Below are 18884 nucleotides of genomic sequence, written 5' to 3'. Positions count from 1 at the left end.
GCCTGGGTTTGGTGTGACCCGAGTTCAGGACCTGGCACTTGGCCTTGTGCAGTTGTTCTCGGCCCATCAGTCCAGCCTGTCCTGGTACCTCTGCAGGGCCTTCCTGCCCTTCAGCAGATCCCACTCCCATCCAGCTTGTGGTGTTGGCTGTGACAGCACCACCCTGGCTGCCTGGGGTGGATTTTTGGGCTGTCACCACATAGGCACAGGCCTCTTGCCCTGATGGATGTTGTCCCCAGCCATGTTCTCCCAGAGCTGGGCTCTCATCGGCAGGATGCTTTGCAAGGTGCTGGTCCACCTCACTGTCTTGCCTGCACCGCAGAGCATCAGGGGGCTGAATGGGGACACCGCCGTGCCCCAGGCAGAGGTGAGTTCCGGCTGTCTCAGGACAGCCCATGTCGGGTTGTTCCGAGCCCACTAGATGGCAAACATGTAAAGGCTTTGCTCGTTCCTCGCCAGCCCGGTCCTTGGCTCCAGTGCCAAGAGGAGTTGGATTTCTTTTTGCTGATGCCGTCTGCACCAGCAGCCGCCGTCTGCACCAGCAGCCACCGACTGCGAGTCCAGTGCCGTCATTTACATTTCCAGGTCCTTTGTGTAACATCAATACTGGGGCGTGCACTAACTGCTGAGCTGTTTACAGCTGTGCCGGAGCTGCAGCATCGGCTGAGCAAGCCACATCCAGCTGTGCTCCCATTGCTGCTGGTGTTGGTTTTGGCTTTCTCTGGATGAACCCAGCCCTGGTTAACAGAGGACCAGGAGGAAGAGGACAGAGGTTTGGGGGTTTAGTGGGATAGTTTGTTCCACTGACTATACTGAGCAGTCTGGGTTTTCCTGAGACTCCCTGGCTGCTAAGCAAGCATATCCTCAGTGACTGCCCTGAGACTGTGTCCCCGCTCAGTGCTTTACGGGCACAGTCCCCCTTGGGTACCCTGAACCAAGACCTTATTGCAGTCCATAGCTGCCTCACAAGGGGCAGTGGAAGGGCAAGGGCTGATTTCTGCACTCTGGTGACCTGGTGACCAGTGACCGGTGACCAGGTCAATGGCATGAAGCTCTGTGAGGGGAGGTTAAGGCTGGATGTTAGGAAAAGATTCTTCCCCCAGAGGGTGGTGGGGCACTTAACAGGCTTGCCAGAGAATGGCCATGGCCCCAAGGCTGCCAGAGCTCCATGGGTGTTTGAACAATGCTCTCAGGCACAGGGTGGGATTGTTGAATGTCCTGTGCAGATTCAGGGGCTGAACTCCCTATCCTTGTGGATGCCTTCCTGCTTATGGTGTTCCATGGTCCAGGGTGGGTAGAATGCTTCCCAGACACCTTGTCTATCTCTGTAGGTGTTCCTTCAGTGCTGTCCCCTGTTGTCTTTAGCCCTGGTGAACCTGGGGTGGTTGGCCTCTGGTCAAAGAAACTCCTATAAGTTGGATGGGACAAACCTATCCGAAGGAGTACACTGCCAGCAGACCAATTCCTCTCCCCAGCTTTGGCTCCTGGGCCTTTTGCCTTTCTTGCGTGAATGGAAGGTGCCACTTGAGTTTCCAGGCTGGGACTTTTCCTTTGCAGTTCAGCAAAAGAGCAGGAGCATCTTCTGTCTGCTGAGAGTGATGAAGCTGGAGTCTGCCAAGGTTTTATGAGACATGGGAGAGCTGCTGCCAGTTACAGATACTGGCCAGGGAACGTGGGGACATGGCTGTTGCTGCAGCAGAGCAGGAGAATTTTGAGATGCCTGAATAATTCAGGAACTTGCTGGATGCATGTACTAAGGTTCCTCTGAAAATCTCCAGATTTAATCTGTATGATGAGGAACTGAAATACCTTTGAAAACCTGGCTGTGGTGTCTGACTGGAGCTTAGCTGCCATGATTAGAGAGCAGTATTACTCTGAAGATGGGATTATGTTGCTTGATAGGCTTTTAGAAGTGTGAGTTTTGACCTCATGCCCTGGTCAAGCCTGTCCTGTTCCTCAGTCCTGTATGGAGACAGAATAGGCCCTGATTTGCCTGGGGCAATCTGGTCTGACTGTGGTGTATGTTCGGATACATTTGTAACCTTGGTAGGAAAGTGGAAGGGTCTGGGCCATGTGATGTGTCCACAGTGCTAGTGGGACCTGTGGAGTGCATATATTACTTGTGCCACCCTTCAGTGATGAATTTGACAGTGGATGCAGAAAAGCTTTCACATAGTGCTATGGGCATCTGCTTTTTCACAGTAATCCAGACTAATTTGGACTGGAAGGGGCCTTAAAGCTCATCTTGTTCCATTCCCCTGCCATAGGCAGGGACACCTTCCACTACACCAGGTTGCTCCAATCCCTATCTAACCTGGCCTTGAGCACTTTCAGGGATGGGACAGCCACAGCTTCTCTGGGCAATATGTGCCAGGGTTTCACCACCCTCATGGGGAAGAATTTCTCGCTAATGCCTTATCTAAACCTACTGTCTTTCAGTTTAAAGCCATTTTGCCCTGGTCCTTCCTGGGGTCCCTGCCCACTGCATGGTGCAGGCTCTGCCTCTGCAGTTTGATTCCTGGCTCAACCTCCCCTCATTCAACTGTCTTACTCTGCTCCCCTGTAGTTTCACCTTGCCTTGGCTTCAGCCTGGCTCCGACTGTCAAACTGTTAATCTGTCAAACTGTTTCTAACAAGCCTACCCAGACAATGGATGATCATGGATCTCTGCCTCCTCTCCCCTCCTGTGACCTACATCAGTTTAGGTTAGAAAACAATAGTCCTGTTCTAACAGACCTGATTTCATTCTCAGGAAGATTGCGGCTTTGGTTGTAAAGATAAAGTTTTGTTTGCATAGGGGGCTCCAGATCTGCAGAAGGTGCAATTTACTGTTGTGATATTTAAAACTTCTTGCAACACACTGTGAGCTGAAGGTGCTGCTTGCTCAGCCTGCTGCTCCTGTTCTGTGGGGGGCCAACCTGATGAAGAGAGCAGGAAATGGTAGACATCGCTGCTGTGTTACTGAGGGTTAGCTGAGGCTGTGGCCTCCCTTCCCGAAGCACAGAGACACAGGACACTGCCTCTAAGGCAGAGTTTTATGGTTGAAAGGGGATGGAGCACTGACCATCTCTGTTGAGGGGAGTTCCAGGGTGATGGCAGCTGCTGAAAACATTTGGAGCAAACTACGATGCCATTATAGCCAAGGATGATGTCCAGTGCCCTTTTCCAGCTTTAAATCTGTGGAAGAACTTGTTTGTGTACTTCGAGGTTAATTGCTGATGCAGTGATGCCAAGGTGGTGGTTGTGTTAGAGGTGGGAGGAAGTCTGACTCCCACCTTTGCCTTGCCTGGTAGAATTACAGCTCAGCCCCAGTGCCCTGGTTTTATTCCAGCTGTGCTTTCCATAGGTGTCATGAATGAAGGCAGATTTCCAGTCCATTTCTTGCCTGTCCTCTGCTTCTGAGGAGGGACATCTATTTGCATACTGGTAATGGAGCCTCTGAGCTATAGCCATGTTACTCCTTGTCTTTGTGTGCTGGTTTTGGCTGGGATGGAGTTAACTGTCCTCATAGTGGCCAATGTGGGGCTGCGTTTTGAATTTGTGCTGAACACAGGCTTGATAATATAGAGGTGTTTTTGTTATTGCTGAGTGGGGCTTACACAGGGCCAGGGCCTTCTCTGCTTTTCCTAAGGCCATGCTGCGGAAGAACTTGGGGTGCATGGGAGGCTGGGAGGAGGCACAGCCAGGACAGGTGACTCAAACTGATCAAAGGGGTATTTCAGACCACATGACATCATACTCACTATATAAAGCTGGAGGGAAGAAGGAGCTTGTCTTCCCAAGTTGCTATTCCATGGGATGGGGTCCTGCTCTCCTGGAAGTGTTGAATACCTGCCTGTCCATGGGAAGCAATGAATTAATTCTGTTTTTCTTTGCTTGTGTGTGTTTTTAGTTTGATTGCTTTTGGTTTCCCTATTGAACTGTCTTTATCTCAACCCATGAGTTCTCCAGCTTTTACCCTTCAAATTCTCTTTCCAATACCTCTGGTGGGGGAGTGAGCGAGTGGCTGCGAGGGGTTTGCCTGCTGGCTGGGGTTAAACCAGGACAATGTGCCAGATGCCTTTTATTACTGTCTTGGGTGGAGTTAGGAACTGCTGGAAAAGCAATCCAGGAAATGCTGGAAAGCATGGTGCACCCTGCAGGTCGTGCCACAGCTGGAGCTGTAGGGGACACTCCATGTGCTGTGTGTTCATTGCCAGACCCCCTTGTCTCAGCACCAGCCCCCAAGGCACACCAAGAAAGCTGGGGGGACCTAGGCTCCCTCCTGGGTGCCTGAGCAAACCTGGAGCTTTGCATCAGTGATGCCTGTATCCAAAGACCAACACTAGGTCCTGGAGTCTTGGAAAATGAGGATAAATAAGGGGGCAACACAAAAACAAGTGACACTGGAGGAGCTACTGCTGACTCCAGTGGCCCATGGTCTTGGGTCCAGGGTGCTGATTTGGGAGGGTCTGTGTTGTGTTTTCATTCCTGGGTACAGCTCAGGGAACCAGAGCTCTAGTATGCAGCTGGGTCTGTCAGTCCTTTGACACTGTCCAATCCAAAAAGCCCCTGAATCTGCTTGCTGAGCTTGCCAGCTCTGGCTCCTTGCGTGCTTCCCTCCTGAGGGCTGGTTGGAAGGCATGAGTATGGGCAGAAGGAATCTGTCCTATGTCACTGCAGTGACAACAAGGATCATTTTGGTCACTGCAGGTGCTGTCAAAACTTGAAGGACCAGACACTCCCATCATAGCCAACACCAGAGGTTGACACCCAGCTGGCTGGTTGGCTGTATATTGGCATCTTTGGCTGGGAGGTTCTCCTCTATTTTGGGGAGGAGCTGGCATCTGGGAAACCAAGACAAAATGGAAACATTGTTTTTTCTAAGCTCTCGCGAGCCTGAGCAGTGGTTGCAGCAGGGCCCTAATTCCAAGGGAATAATTCTGTCTACAACTGTGGCAATGCTGGATTAGTCTGCACTGTGGCACCCATGATGTGCTGGGTCAGTCCCAGCTGTCCTGGAGTTTGGGGCAGAGTCTGTTCAGTCATGGCTTTCAGAGGTTTATTCCTCTGCGTCCCTGGCTCTTTCCTTGTCTTTGAAGACCTTGCATGGGAAGGGTGGGAATCTGAAGGGTAGATGTCCTAGGAGTTCAGCTGCCTACACGACATTCCCAAAAGAAGCTGCCACTGCTGTGGCATTTGTATAGACAATCTCTGGCCATGTTTTGTACTTATGGCTTCCTTTATTCTCCTGTCCACGCTGCTGAGGATAAGACCCTGGGGATATGGCAGCAGCCATTGGGCACACTGGAATGCACTGAGAGGACACTGAACCACAGAATCACAGAATCAGTTAGAAAGACCTCTGAGATCATTGAGTCCAACCTATGAACACCATCATGTCAACTGACCACGGCACTGAGTGCCTTAAACACCTCCAGGGACAGTGACTCCACCACCTTCCTGGGCTGGTTGCCTGGGAGCAGAGCCTGACCCCTCCCCATCTGGCTACACCTTCCTGTCAGGGAGTTGCAGAGAGCAAGAAGGTCCCCTTTGAGCCTCCTTTTCTCCAGGTCGAGCCCTGCCAGATCCTTCAGCTGCTCCTCACAGGACATGTGCTCTAGACCCTTCACCAGCTTTGCTGCTCTTCTCTGGACCTGCTCCAGCCCCTCAATGTCCTTTCTGAATTGAGGTATCTAGAACTGGACACAGCACTTGAGGTTTGGCTTGCCAGTGCCCAGTACAGGGGGGAGAATCACTTCCCTGGTCCTCCTAGCCACACTATTCCTGATACAGGCCAGGATGTCATTGGCTTTCTTGGCCACCTTGGCCTTCTTGGGCACATGCTGGCTCACGTTCATCTGCTGTTGACCAGCACCTCCATGTCCTATTCCACTGGGCCACTTTCCAGCTACTCTGCCCCAGCCTGTAGTGCTGCATGTGGTTATTGTGGCCAAGGTGCAGGACCCAGCACTTGGCCACATGCCAGTGATCTCAGCCCATTTCTCCAGCATGTCCAGGTCCCTCTGCAGGGCCTTCCTACCCTCCAGCAGATAAACACTCTGGCCCAACTTGGTGTTGTCCATGAATTTACTGAGGGCACACTTGATCACCTCATCCAGATCATCAGTAAATATATTAAACAACGCTGGGCCCAGCACTGATCCCTTGGGGACACCATTAGTGACTGGCCACCAACTGGATGCAGCACCATTCACTACCACTCTCTGGGCGTGGCTGTCAGCCTGTTCACCTTCCCCCAGTGAAGATGTACCTGTCCAAGCTGTGGGCTGCCAGCTTTTCCAGGAGTATGCCATTGGAGACCATGTCAAAGGCTTTGCTGAAGTCCAGGTAGACATCTACAGCCTTCCCCTCATTCCCTAGCTGGGTCACCTGGTCATAAAAAGAAAAAAGGTTGGTTAAAAAGGACCTGCCCTTCCTAAACCCCTGCTGGCTGGGTCTGATCCCTTGGTTGTTCTGTATGTGCTGTGTAATAGCACTCAAGATGATTTGCTCCACGGTCAGGCTGGCAGGCCTGTAGGCTGGCAGGCCTGTCGTTTTCCAGATACTCTTTCCAGCTCTTCTTCCCAGCCCATCTACCTGGGGTAAGTGATCACTATACCTGCCAGGTATAATGGTCTGGCTCTCCCACTGTCAAACCTCCAACCCCTGATCCATCTGCCAGCTTATGCCCTGGTTGCTTCACGTTTTCCTCTTCTATGTCTTTGCAGATGCATTATGGGGCTGGAAGCTTCTGGGTACCCACAGGCACCATAGGCAGGAGCCCCAGGGCTAGGCAGGGATGGTGAAGGGGCTGCTTTGTGCATGCTGGCAGCCTTTTGACCCTCATGGTGCTAGAACCCCCAGTCCTTGGGATGCTTGTACTGAGGCACGGTTTGCTGAATGCCACCAGGTGCTCCAGCATGGGGATTCCTTGCCAGGATGACAGGACAGCTTAAGACTGCACACAGACGGAAGCTTAACAGCTTGACCTTGGGACCTCTCCATTATCCCCTTGGGGCAGCAGCTGTGATTTTACAGTGTGGGTGGAAATATCTCCTGAGCCAGGCTGGACACTGGAGTGAATTCCTGGCCATGCACTGCAACAGGGGCTGTACAGACCCCAGCTCGTGGCAGAGAACTGAGTGTCTGTGGGCCAAGGGCTTCTGTGTGCAGTATGACCCTGCGACACAGCAGCAGAGTGTCCATGTGGGCTGTCTGAACCCAGCTCTTCAGGGCCTCATGATTACTCCACTGTTTGGTCATGGAGCTGGATGGGGAGGATGGGCAGCAAACCCCTGCCTGTCCACGTATACTTGAAGGGACCCCACAGAGGCTTGTCCCTGGCCATACATGAGAAATGTGAATTGGAGGACACTCTTTGATGACATAGCTCTCATCTCTCCTCCAGCAGATGACTGCAGCCTGATCCTGGCCATGTCCTGGTATGGATGCTAGGTGGCCTAAGTACAGTTCCTATATAGTGAAAGGTGAGGAGGATGGCACACTGGGATCACAGCTTCTCTGATACCATCTGGGATCCCCAATACCTGCTGATCCCAGGCAAGACACAGTTTTCAGCATCACCCTAAGACCACCGACTTCTCTCCCACACTGCTTCCTACACATCTCCTGGTGTGCCAGCTCTGGTATGTGCTGGCTGTTACCGTGTGGCTGTCTCAACACACTTGATCAGACAGGCAGCTCTGACCTGCTGGGGATGCATGAGTGGCATCTTGGCCTGGCAGCAGCTGCACAGTGCCTGGTGCCAAACGGCTCCAAGCAGAGCTGGCCTGATACAGGCCGGCATGCCAAGGGGCAGGGTTTGCTGCCATTGTGCCTCCTGTCCTCAGATGTCAGTTTCTTGGAGAGCAGCCTGGGTCCCTTCGTTGTCACATGATGTCCCTGGAGAGGAGGGGCCTGGTTTTAACCTGTTTCATTCAAAATCATGATGTGCCTCAGAAAAGCCTGTCCATCCTGCTTGCACTGCTGCATCGAGTGATTCTAACAAGAGCAGGAGGTCTTGGCTGAGTCCCAAAACCCTGCCAGGGACTGTCACCAAGCCCAGGAACATCCCTGGTTCCAGAGGGGATGGATTGATCTTTGTGGTGACCTACTGGCCTGCATCCCAGCAGTGCTTAGCCAAGCAGGGCTGGGGCAATGGGGCCAAGCAGTGTTTTCCCCCTTTCCCCAAGTTGTTATTTCAGCTGCTGGAGCCTTGGCAGGGCTGATAAACACCCTGCAGGTGCCGTTTGCAAGTACCTTCTCCATGAAATACCCCCATGCCCTGGCTCAGGGTTCCCTCACTGCCTGTCCCCCACCCTCACACCTCTTCCCCAGGCCCTTGGGACAGTCACTGCACACATGGACCCTTGTACTTGCCTCCCTCCTGACCCACCGCTTAACAGAGGCTGTTTTTCTGTAGATGTAGAAGCCAGCAGCAGAGTTCAGCCTCAGCCATCGTGCTCCAGTCCTCCAGGGCTGCTTCTTAACCTGGAGAAGCAGTGGGTTATTTGTGTTGCTCTTGGCAGGCACACCCAGGCCCTCCAAAATGCATGGAGGTGTGGGGCATGGGCCAGCTTGTGCTGTTTGTGTTGGACCCAGCATGCTAGGAATTAATTCAATTCAGCTGCTAATTGCTTCAGAAGTGCAGGGCTGTGACAAACAGATGCATGATAGGGACAGCAAGCATGGCTGGGCAGGAAGGCTGGCCCCGTGCTGTTTTGCTCAGCATTCTCAGGACTTTGGTATCTCACCTCTCCTGGCTGCATCAGCCCCAGTGAATCTGCAGGGAGTGGAGGTGTTTTGGCTGTGACCCTGTTTCTCAGGAGCCTCAGTATGGAGATATGATGCCCTGTTTCTAGTGGAGAGAGAGCAACCCCCTTCCCTTCTGCACATCATCTCTTCTAAGATGGAGAGGAGTACTGGTGGGCAAGAGGCTTTCCCAGCCCCAAATCCCCATGCTAAGCCCTGCTAGTTCTTCCTGCATTGGCTCACCCAGGTTAGCTCTCATGCTTGTTTTTAAGTTCCACAGTGCTCTCACTGGTGGGATAGGAGGATTTTGCCCCACAGAAGGGCTTCTCCCTTGCTCAAGCATGAGCTGACCCCCTCCATTCCTGTCCTTCAACTGTACCTGGTCCCTGCCATAGCTTCAGTGCTGGGGTGGTGGTAGAGTTCACTCACCTTGATATGATCAAAGCTGAGGGCAAGGAGGAGTGGAGAGGCCTTGAAAGTACCACCCTGTATGTTGTACAGAGTGTTTCTGGGACCTCCAGACATGGTAGCACCCAAACCCTGGATGCTGGTTGTGGGCTGCTGAGCGTTTACCTTTGCAGGCTGGACACGCCATCGTTCTCCTTAGAGCAGGTCAGCTTCACCACTGTTTCCTGCAGCATGAGCTGTCCATCCAGGTGGGAGGGGATGTCCTTTCCCAGAGCTGGGTGAGATCTAGGGCAGGAGGAGATGCTACTAGGTGCTATCCTAGCCTTGGGAAGAGGCCACCAACCCTACCACCATCTTTCATGCAGCCATGACCATACTGCTGACCCAAGGCATGTTGACCCCAGGGCAATGTGTGGGGAGAGGGTTCTGTGCCAGGTCAAGGACTGAAAACCCCAGGCAGACTCAGGTGTCTGGGGTGGGCATGGTCCCTTGGTCCTCATGCCTCTGAGATTTAGCATTGACTGCTGCTTTTGAGCTTCCATGGGCTAAGCTAGGATGCCTGTCTGGTGGCTTCATCCCTTCTGGATGTTTAGCCCTGCCTGGCCTGCTGCCCCACTGGTCTGCATCCTGTCATCCTGCCTATGCCCTGTCCCACCCTTCTCTCCCTGCCCCTGCTTTCCTTCAGTAATTGTCCTTTAAAAGTCCAAATACCTGTTGTCCAAATGGTGATTAAGCACCATCTGTACAAACTTTGAGGCCATTTTCAGTGACTGGAAGGAAACAGATGACTCAGAGAAGCATGGTGACACAGATCATCAGTGACCCTGGCTGAGCCAGAGAATTTCAGTGGAGCAGCCCTGTAAACCCAGGCACCTCCTGGCAGCCTTTTGAGGCTCATGGCAAAACAGCCAGCAGCAGTTTTCAGAGCGCTGTGGAAACCCCGATTTGTGAGCTGTTTTCAAACAGCCATCCCTCATGGCACAGCTGTAATCCATCTGGTCCTACTGTTAGACCCTGAGATCTGGTTTGGAGTGCTGCTGGGTGAGAAGGTGATGCAATGTGTGGGCTTCATGGCAGAGCGCTCAGGCCAGGAGGTCCATGGTTGGTGTGGGACCTCCCAAGACCTTCATGCTGTGGTCCTTTTCCTCAAAATGGTGACCAAAGATCAGTGAAGGTAGTGTCACCCTGGAAGAAGGTGACAGCATCCACTGATAGGTGTTGGGAGATGTCTTCTCATGGGAGCAGAAAAGTTGTGCTCAAATCCCTTCTCTTCACACCACCTCACCTGCCTTGTACATGACATGTTTCTGTAGTCCCTTGGGACTGGGATAGCATCCAAACTGAGGACATGGTAGTGGTGCATGGGAGGCAGAGGACCAAGCTGCTGCCTCTGGTGGCCCAGCAGTGAGGAGCACTTGGTCAAAGTAGGATATGCAGCAGGATGTTTTGCAGGAGAAAGCAAAACCCAGCTTTAGCAAAGTCCAACAAAAACCCCCTTTAATCCTGTGTTTTGAAGGAAGTTAGGGGAAACAAAACAGACTAAGGTTGGGAAGACTGAGTGGATTAGATGTTTTGAAGGATTTGAGATTTCACTGATCCCATGGTTACAGGAGGTGGATCTGGGTCCTGAGGAGTGCAGGCACAACTAAGCCCACAGAACTGAACAGGGATCCCTGGGTGATGGATGAGGAGTGAAGTGCTCCTGTTTTTTGTTTGTGCGGGAACTGTAGCTTGCCACTTTTCCCCTTTGCTTGCTGTGTTTGTTATTCTCCAGCTCCACCGTGGCTTGTTTGTGGCTTGCCCGAACTCTGCTGATTTGCAAGATGTGATGCTGGAGCATCTTTGAACTCAGATCCAACAGCAAGGATGAGGCAGCCTGGACTTTGGGTGATGGCAGCGGTGTGGGAGGATCATCAGGAAAACACTTCTCATTTGGTGGGAGTGTTTTGCTCAGCTCCTGCTCATGGTGCTGTCCATGCTCACTGCATTGGGATGGCAAACTGGTGTGAGATATACTGGGGGTGTGCATGTATCTGGAGCTTGTATCCTCTGCACAGCTCAGTGCCTTCAGATCCTGAGAGGTGATGGCTGGGACAAGAAATAAGTAGGTCTCAACAAGGAGCTGTGATTAAGACAGCTTTACCACAAGTGAGGCCTAGACAGATACAATAGGGCCAGAAGCTGGTAAAACTATTAGGCAGAGTTTAAGTAAAATGATCTGAAGACAGTGCTAAGACAAGTAAAATTTTGCTTGGCTTAACACACAAAACACAGAAGAAAAGGAGAAAAAAGAATTTATCCTGTGAAAGTCTCAGCTGGTTCAATTTCTAGTGACAGTCAAAGAGTTAAAGTGATATGTTGGGAGTTATGAGTGTTTATCTAAAAGAAAAGTGGCAGGTGAAAGGGATAAAATAACACAGTTTGTAAAGCAATGCAATATGTTTGAATTATCCAAGGATCAGAATAGGAATTTGGAAGGTAATATTGGATAGAAGGAAATGAGAGATGGAGACAGAAATAGGATGTGGCAAGATCAGCTTGAGGTGGCTTTCCCATTGGTTATTGCAAAGGGAAAAAAAGGGGTTGGTATCATTAGGACCATTGTGAATTTGTCTGTTAGAGGGGCTTTTTATTATACTTTTAGAGTTAAGCTTAGGGCCTCTGCTGTATCAGGATGCAGAACAGACTGTCCTGAGCTGGGTTTGGCTGGAAAAACATGTGCAGAGTCTGTTAGTGTGCTCAGAATGCCCCTGAACAGCCCTTGTTCTCAGATGACCTGTGGTACACCCAGTGCTGTTCCTGACTGAGTGCTGCATCTTTTGCTTCCTCCTCAGTGTGCTGTGAGTGCTCAGCCCCATGGCAGAGTTGGGTTCCCCCCAAATCTCTGGTGGGCTGAGCACTTGTTCAGCAGTGCTGAAACAACTGCTTTCCATCTGCCCAACCAGGTGCTTCTGCTCTTGCCTCCATAGTACGAGGAGGTTTTCTTCATGGGGGGAAGCATGTGGGTGAAAGAGTGTTGACACCATGGGAAGATGCATGGGATGCAGCTGGGAAACTGCTCTGCTAGGAGAGCTTGGGCACTTCCAAAGGGCTGCTCTTAAACTGTGGCAGAGCCATGCAGGAAGATTTAAAATAGATGTATCCCACTGCCCTCACTCTTAATTGGCTTTTACAACCTTGTCTTCACCTGCTCTCCAGGCACCATCCCCACTAGCCCAGAGATCAACTTTTCCTGGGCTGTTTGCTTGGTTCTGGGACGTTTCCAGCTCATGCTGGCTGAGAAACTCAGAGAGTGCTTGGGGAAGTTGCAACACCTCCACCATTGCCTCTTCCTGGAGCCTTCTGCCTGGACAGCTCTGAAATTTCTGTTCGCCTCCTCAGACACATCTTCATCCTTACCTGTACTCCCCTAAATGGTATGTTGTTGCCTCCGGCACCTTCATCTGACAAAGCCCTTGGATGGCAGCTCACAGCCATGATGTTGGAAGATGCTTTCCCATTCCATAAGTGCCTTTTCTTATCATGGCACTTACAATTTTGCACTTTGGCACTCACCAAGGAGACCAGGACTGAGTTCCAGCCTTTGTGAGGTTTACAGGTACAGTGACAGACACCAGCCTTCTCTAACCAAGAGAAGGTAAAAGAAGAGATCAATGAGCAATTGATGCCTTGACTTCCTGAACCTGCAGGCTCCCCAGAGCAGGGGCTCCAAGGTCACCATAGCCCCAGTGACATTTCTTTTCAGTCTGATATTTCCTAGCTATGTCACATGGAAAATTGAGATGATGAAGTGACTTGATTGAGAAAAAATGTCACAAAGGACTGATTTAATTTGCATCTAACTCAGCTCTGAGGCCCTCCCAGGTATGCTAAGCTTCTTGATGAAAATCAAATGGTGTCATATTTTTCAGCTGGTCAGGTAGCAGAGTACTCACCCCAGGCCAGGTCTCAGATGAGCTATCTGCAGGGCTTCTTCCACTGCTGCTTCTTTGCTTTGGTTGTTCTAGCTTTTCCCATGGTCATCTCAAAGTTCACTTTTCTTCACAGCATCCTGGAGGTCTGGTCTGTCCCACTCTTCCCTTGTGGTCCCAAGCCCCTTGAGAGTGTAATCATTCTGCAATGGTTGTTCAGAGAAGCTGTGGCTGCCCCATCCCTTCAAGGCCAGGTTGGATGGGGCTTGGAGCAACTTGGTCTAGTGGAAGGTGTCCCTGCCCATGGCAGGGGGCAGAACTGGATAAGCTTTAAGGTCCCTTCCTGCCCAAACCACACTGTGATTCTGTGATCTTCATGGTGTCCTTGAAAGTGGCTGCAGGCAGACCATCACTTTGTATTGGCCTCATGGAGGTTGTCTGTGCAAGGTCTGTTACTCCTGGTAATTCTGAGATGCCACATGAATACTGATGTTCCTTTTTACTTTTCCTCCAGAATTCCATGTTTATTCACACTTCAAATTAAGCTACATAGTAACCACAGTGCCTAGACCCTCTGCTCTGTTCTGAACATATACTATATTTCTGTGGTCATTCCTGTACATCTTGTTTTACAGCCAAGTCCTCCATAACCCTGCTACATTAAATTTTTTTTGTAACAACTTCCTTCCTGGACAGTAGCTTAACAAGAAATTCTGCAGTACAACAGGATGCCTGGACTGTCTTTTTTCAGAAGCAGCCTGAAAACTTCCCTTTGAAAGTTCTAATTCTTGGGTTCACGAGCTATTTGCTGATAAACTTCTATACACCATCTTCCTCTCCTTAAGAAAAGTGGAGACTTTGAGGCTATAAATTTGATGCTGTCAGGTGCTGCTTTCCTGCGTGTTTGGTGGAAGCTGTAGATGTGAGGGAAGATGCAGCAGCACTTCTGGTTCCTACATCCTCTCCTGGCCACAGCAATTTTTCTGACAGTTCCTTGGCATGTTGTGGGATGGTGCATCTCTTGTTTCTTAACCAGCAAAACAATGATGTACATGCAGGTCGTTGAAATCATCTTGCAGACCAAAGGATGAGAGCTGGAGAAGCCTGATGGCTTCTCAGATTATGCTGTAGGGAAGAAGTCACAGTCCACTGTGCTGTGACTCGGTGAGCAAACAGCAGGTACATTGTTCTGGTAGTGGTTTATGTACCTCTATGACATCACCTATGGGCACCTAGGGATGATAAGATAGGTGAGAGGTGACCAGCCATCATAGTTTCAGTTCCTATATTACAGTATAGTCACCAATGAAGACAGATTACCTACCTGCTGGTTGCCTGCTTTGCCACCCTGCTTGATAGTCTTCCTTTGGAAAGGGCTTGAGGTGGTGGTGAGACTTTCTCATGGGCTGCATTTGCCTACTCCCAGCTCAGGAAGCTGAGACACCTGAAGAGACAGGCTATTGCATTTCCCCACCTCTTCTTATTAAGCCTTGCTGTAATAGCCTCACGACCCTCTGAGTAAAGAATTTCTTCCTAACACCCAATCCAGTCTCACCTCTTTTAGCTTAAAATAGTTTCCCATGGTCCCATCACTATCTGCCCATGTAAATTATGGGAGCAAAGCTGTGATAATGCAACAACTGTCCTAGACCAGACCCAAGAGGGACAAGTAGGCTCAACAGCCACTGAGGAGCTTGGGGTGGGTTAATTTTTCGCACTGCTGAGCAAATGACTCTAATTAAGGCTTGCAATTTGTGCTTTAATTTGTGGTGATGAAGAGCTGGAAGGAGAGGACCCTGGTGGATCATTTAGCTCCTTTGGACCAAACATCTAATGTTGAGGCACTGCCAGAGCAGTCTGGGGATCCACAGTGGTATGGAGCTCACCTAGGCAATGCTCCTTGCACATGCACTTGAGAAAATACTGATGGTCAGATCTGGGATGGGAGAAGGAATGTGTTGCCAGGTCTGGAAGCCAGCCTAGGAGAGATCATAGCTCCTGAGGACTGAACACAGGCACAAGGATGGTACTTGCATATGGCTGCATCTCTGGATCCCTGGTAAGGAGCTTGGTGGCTGCAGAAACACCCTGGACATACCTGTGAGGGATGAGAAAGGCAGAGCCTGGTGCAGGTGCTGCTCGAGCTCCAGGTGTGTGTGGTCCAGCCTAAATGTTGTGATGCAGGGCCTAATCCTCAGCCCAGCTCCTGCCCCTTTCTCTCCTCCACCCACACAGAGTGTTACAATTCAGTCCAAGGTAGGTTGCACAATTTATTTTCCTGTGCTTAAAGCAGGATTTTGGCAGTCAGGGTTGGGAGGCCTCTCTGAGGAGTGCTGGCTGGGTGCCCTCCTGTTGTCACGGTATCATGCTGCTGTCAAAGGCTCTGCTTCTGCTGGGTGTCTGTCCTTCAGCATGGCCTTGTGCAACAGCCTAGTGCTGCTGAAGGACGCACTGCACGGCCAAGGCACCAGTGACATCTTCAGCAAGTGCAGATGGAAGTGATGGTCACCCCAGTGTGGGTTCTCCTGTGCCAGACTGATGTGAGGCCCATCATGCCCAATTACAGGTGGCATGATGTGTGTGGTGTGGCAACTCTAAGGAGGACTGATCCTCTTCTTTACCTGCCCATGCAGCGAGACACCATTCTGTCCTTGACGTATCTCTTTGGTAGTCCTACACACTTCTTCCCTACTGTCTCCATCACCTACAGCCCTACAGCCAGCTGGTAAAGTCATGTGTATAAAGGGAGAGAAGGAGATGCAGGAGAATTACTGTGCTCATTGCTGAAGGAATATGCAAAGGGATTTGCTGTAATGTTCACTGATGGTGTGAGGGAGGGAAAGGATACGAGTGCTAACTTATGCTCCGTCAGCATCATTAATGTCACCCACAGTGATTTAATTGCTTTGCAAGGAGCAGTGGGTGGGGCTGAATGTGCCTAGGGAGGGAGAATGAGATAGTTGGGAGTGATGGAAGTGTCCTTGCCTGGTAAAGGACATGACCGTGATGTGGTCAAAACAGCTGGAGAAAAATACCAGCTCTGCACATGTGCTTGGCTGTGCCGGGCTTGGACTGGATCCGGGATGGAGAGTTGGGAAATGTGAAGCCCAGAGTTTGAAATAGCTGAGGCTGAAGGTTCCCGACACCTAGGTGGATTTTCCAGTAGAAAAGGCAAAGAAAACAGAAGAAGCAGATTATAGTGGTAAAGTTGTGAGTTTGGGGAATGGGAAAAAAGTAATGAATTTACCCTTTGGAGCAGGGTGGAGAGGACTTGGAGGTGATGTCCCATTTTTGCTATAATGATCTCGAGTTGGCAGTGGGACATCCAGGAAGGTTTATGAGGGGGAGAGGTCAGCCCCTGAGCTCTCAGAGGAGGGATGAGCTTACTAAGGAGAAGGTGTTGGGGGACTGAGGATGAGGACCTAGTGCTGGGCCTGTGCAGCTGGAATGGGGCTGAGCCTGTGGCAGGATGCAGTGGTGGGGAGAGGGATAGTGTGATGTGGTCTGATGCATGTGGGATGCAGGGGACAGGCGGAATAGGTGGAGGGCATTGGAAGAGGAGAACACAGATATCTTGATCTGTCTATGGTCACAGAGAAGCTAGTGTCTCAGTACACCTTGTTTCAGGAGAAGAGTGAGGCATCTTTTTTTTTCACTGGAGACAATTCCTTACCTGAGGCTGAAGCTGCAGTGCGGAAAAGAAGTGCTGGAGGAGTAGGATCCACCAGGGGAAGAAAGAAGCTGTTGGAAGTAAGGGTTTTTGGGAGGCTCAGGCATAATTTTCTCCCATCCTACCATGCTCTTTCTGCAACAAGTTAAACTTAACAAAATATCTATTAAACCCTGCCACCAGAGAGGCTGAAGGGAGAGAAGACATTGGTTTTACCATGAGCCTATGAAAAGGTGAGCTTTGAGAGCACGCAAATGGAGGGCTACAGCTAAAGAAAGGAGATGAGGCACGGTGTACAGCTGGATGCAGCAGCAACCCCTGCTGAAGCAAGAAGCTTCAGACTGTCAGGAACAGTGTGAAAAGGATTTAGCCAATGCTTCTGGCTTGGAGGAAGGACAAGGGACAAGTAAAATGCACTCTGTGGGCAGCTTGGAGCATACTTGGGTATCAGGCACTACATCCACTCCAAATCCAGCAAACTGCATCACAGCAATGGAGGCAAAAGGCAGCAGGTCCCTGACTTGGCATCTGTGGGCAGTTCTTGCCCCTTCCTAGCTCAAATGCACCTCGAGCCCACTGGCAGGATGTTTCCAGCAGCACGCAAGGTAGCTGTGGCTCCTTGGCTGTGGGCAGGACAGGGGAGCACTGTTCTAAGCAGATGGATATTGATGCCCTCTCCACAGGAGGAAGTCACAGACTTACTGAGATCTAAAACTTGTCTCTTAAGCCAGTGGTGTGTCAAGTGGTTAAGGCAGAAGTAAGCTCTATTTCCACTGATGGGAAAGCAGGGGTGCTGTCTGTGGTCCAAACACCAGCATCTCCTGAGGAGAGACTGGAGGAGGTACAAAGAGAGCTTTAGTGTTCTCTTTGCGTTGTCAGGAGGGACCACGTGGGCACCTCTCTTCCTAGCTAAGGACTCTTGGGAGGACACCAGCAACCATAAGGTGTCTGCAGCACATTATGGTTTTACATAGCCCAGTGGAGCTGATTTCAGGACAGGAAAACCCCATGGCTTGTTCAGCACAAACTTATCATTTAATAGACAAAGTAAATATGAAAACACATTTCTAAACCCTGCTGTGGTGTTGAAACTTACACTTATGAGAAGAACCAGAGTGCTGCAGAGCCAAACTAACCCTGGGTGGCATTTGTAGGGCTTAGCTTTCATTGCAGCCTGAAAAAATCCCATGAGATTATCTCCATGCTGATTTGAATTATCTTGTTCAGCTTTGGCCCTCATCCTAGATGGACAAGGAGCAGAAGACTTGGGCAATGGCCTGAGGTCTGTGACCTCCTCTGCATGAGCTGGAAAGGGAAGAACTGTCTCCAAGGTATTTGAGGATTTGCAGCCTTGGAGGGCTGATGAGATGGAACCATGGGAGGCAAAGCTTAGATTCCCCCACCCCTGCCCCCTCTGCAGGGATTTAATGCTGTACCCTTGGCCAACTGAGCCAACTGAGAGAGGCAGACCTTGCTCTGGTGAGGAGATCTCTGGTTTGCACTGAAATGGACCCACCCACGGTGCTCCACCTCAGGACCCACCTAGGGTGTCCCTCCCCACCATCTGGCACATTTTGCTGGAGGTTTATTGGAATTGGTGCTGAGCAGGCAGGAGAGAGGCAGCTGGGGTTTGCCCTAATGCAAACCTCCCTCATCCTGCACTGCTTCAAGTCAGTTGTCAGCAGATGGTGTCTGGAGGCCTTCCAGTGACCACAGGCTCTCCCCCAGCCCATTGCTGCCATGGCACAGATGGGATTTCACATATGCCTGTGCATTCCTCCAACCTTTTCCCTCTCAAGGAAGAACAAGAAGACTGCAGGTTTTGCAGGGACCCCCTCCTTCAGCTGGGAGGGTGATGGCCACCCTGGGCTTTCCTGGACCATGCAGGGAGCTCCCTCCTACACAGGAGGGCTTGGCAATGCTGAGCCTCACCTGTTGTCTTGAGGTGTCATTTTGAGGTTTTTCTCTGCTTCCCTTTTACTTCTTGACTCATGGACCACTGGGTGAGGGAAGAGGAACTGGTTCACTTTACACCTTCCCTCACAGTGCCCCTCTGCTTATTAGTTCTCCAAATATTTTGTATTGCAGCCCAACAGCAAGGACTCTGCACTAACCCACTCCTAGGCAGAGGGAAGCCAGAGCAGGCAGGACAGTGCCTTGTC

The sequence above is a fragment of the Pyrgilauda ruficollis genome, unplaced genomic scaffold, assembly GCF_017590135.1.
Source record: "Pyrgilauda ruficollis isolate IOZ18807 unplaced genomic scaffold, ASM1759013v1 scaffold121, whole genome shotgun sequence".
In the NCBI taxonomy this organism is placed as follows: domain Eukaryota; kingdom Metazoa; phylum Chordata; class Aves; order Passeriformes; family Passeridae; genus Pyrgilauda; species Pyrgilauda ruficollis.
Note: the sequence above shows the minus strand (reverse complement) of the source record.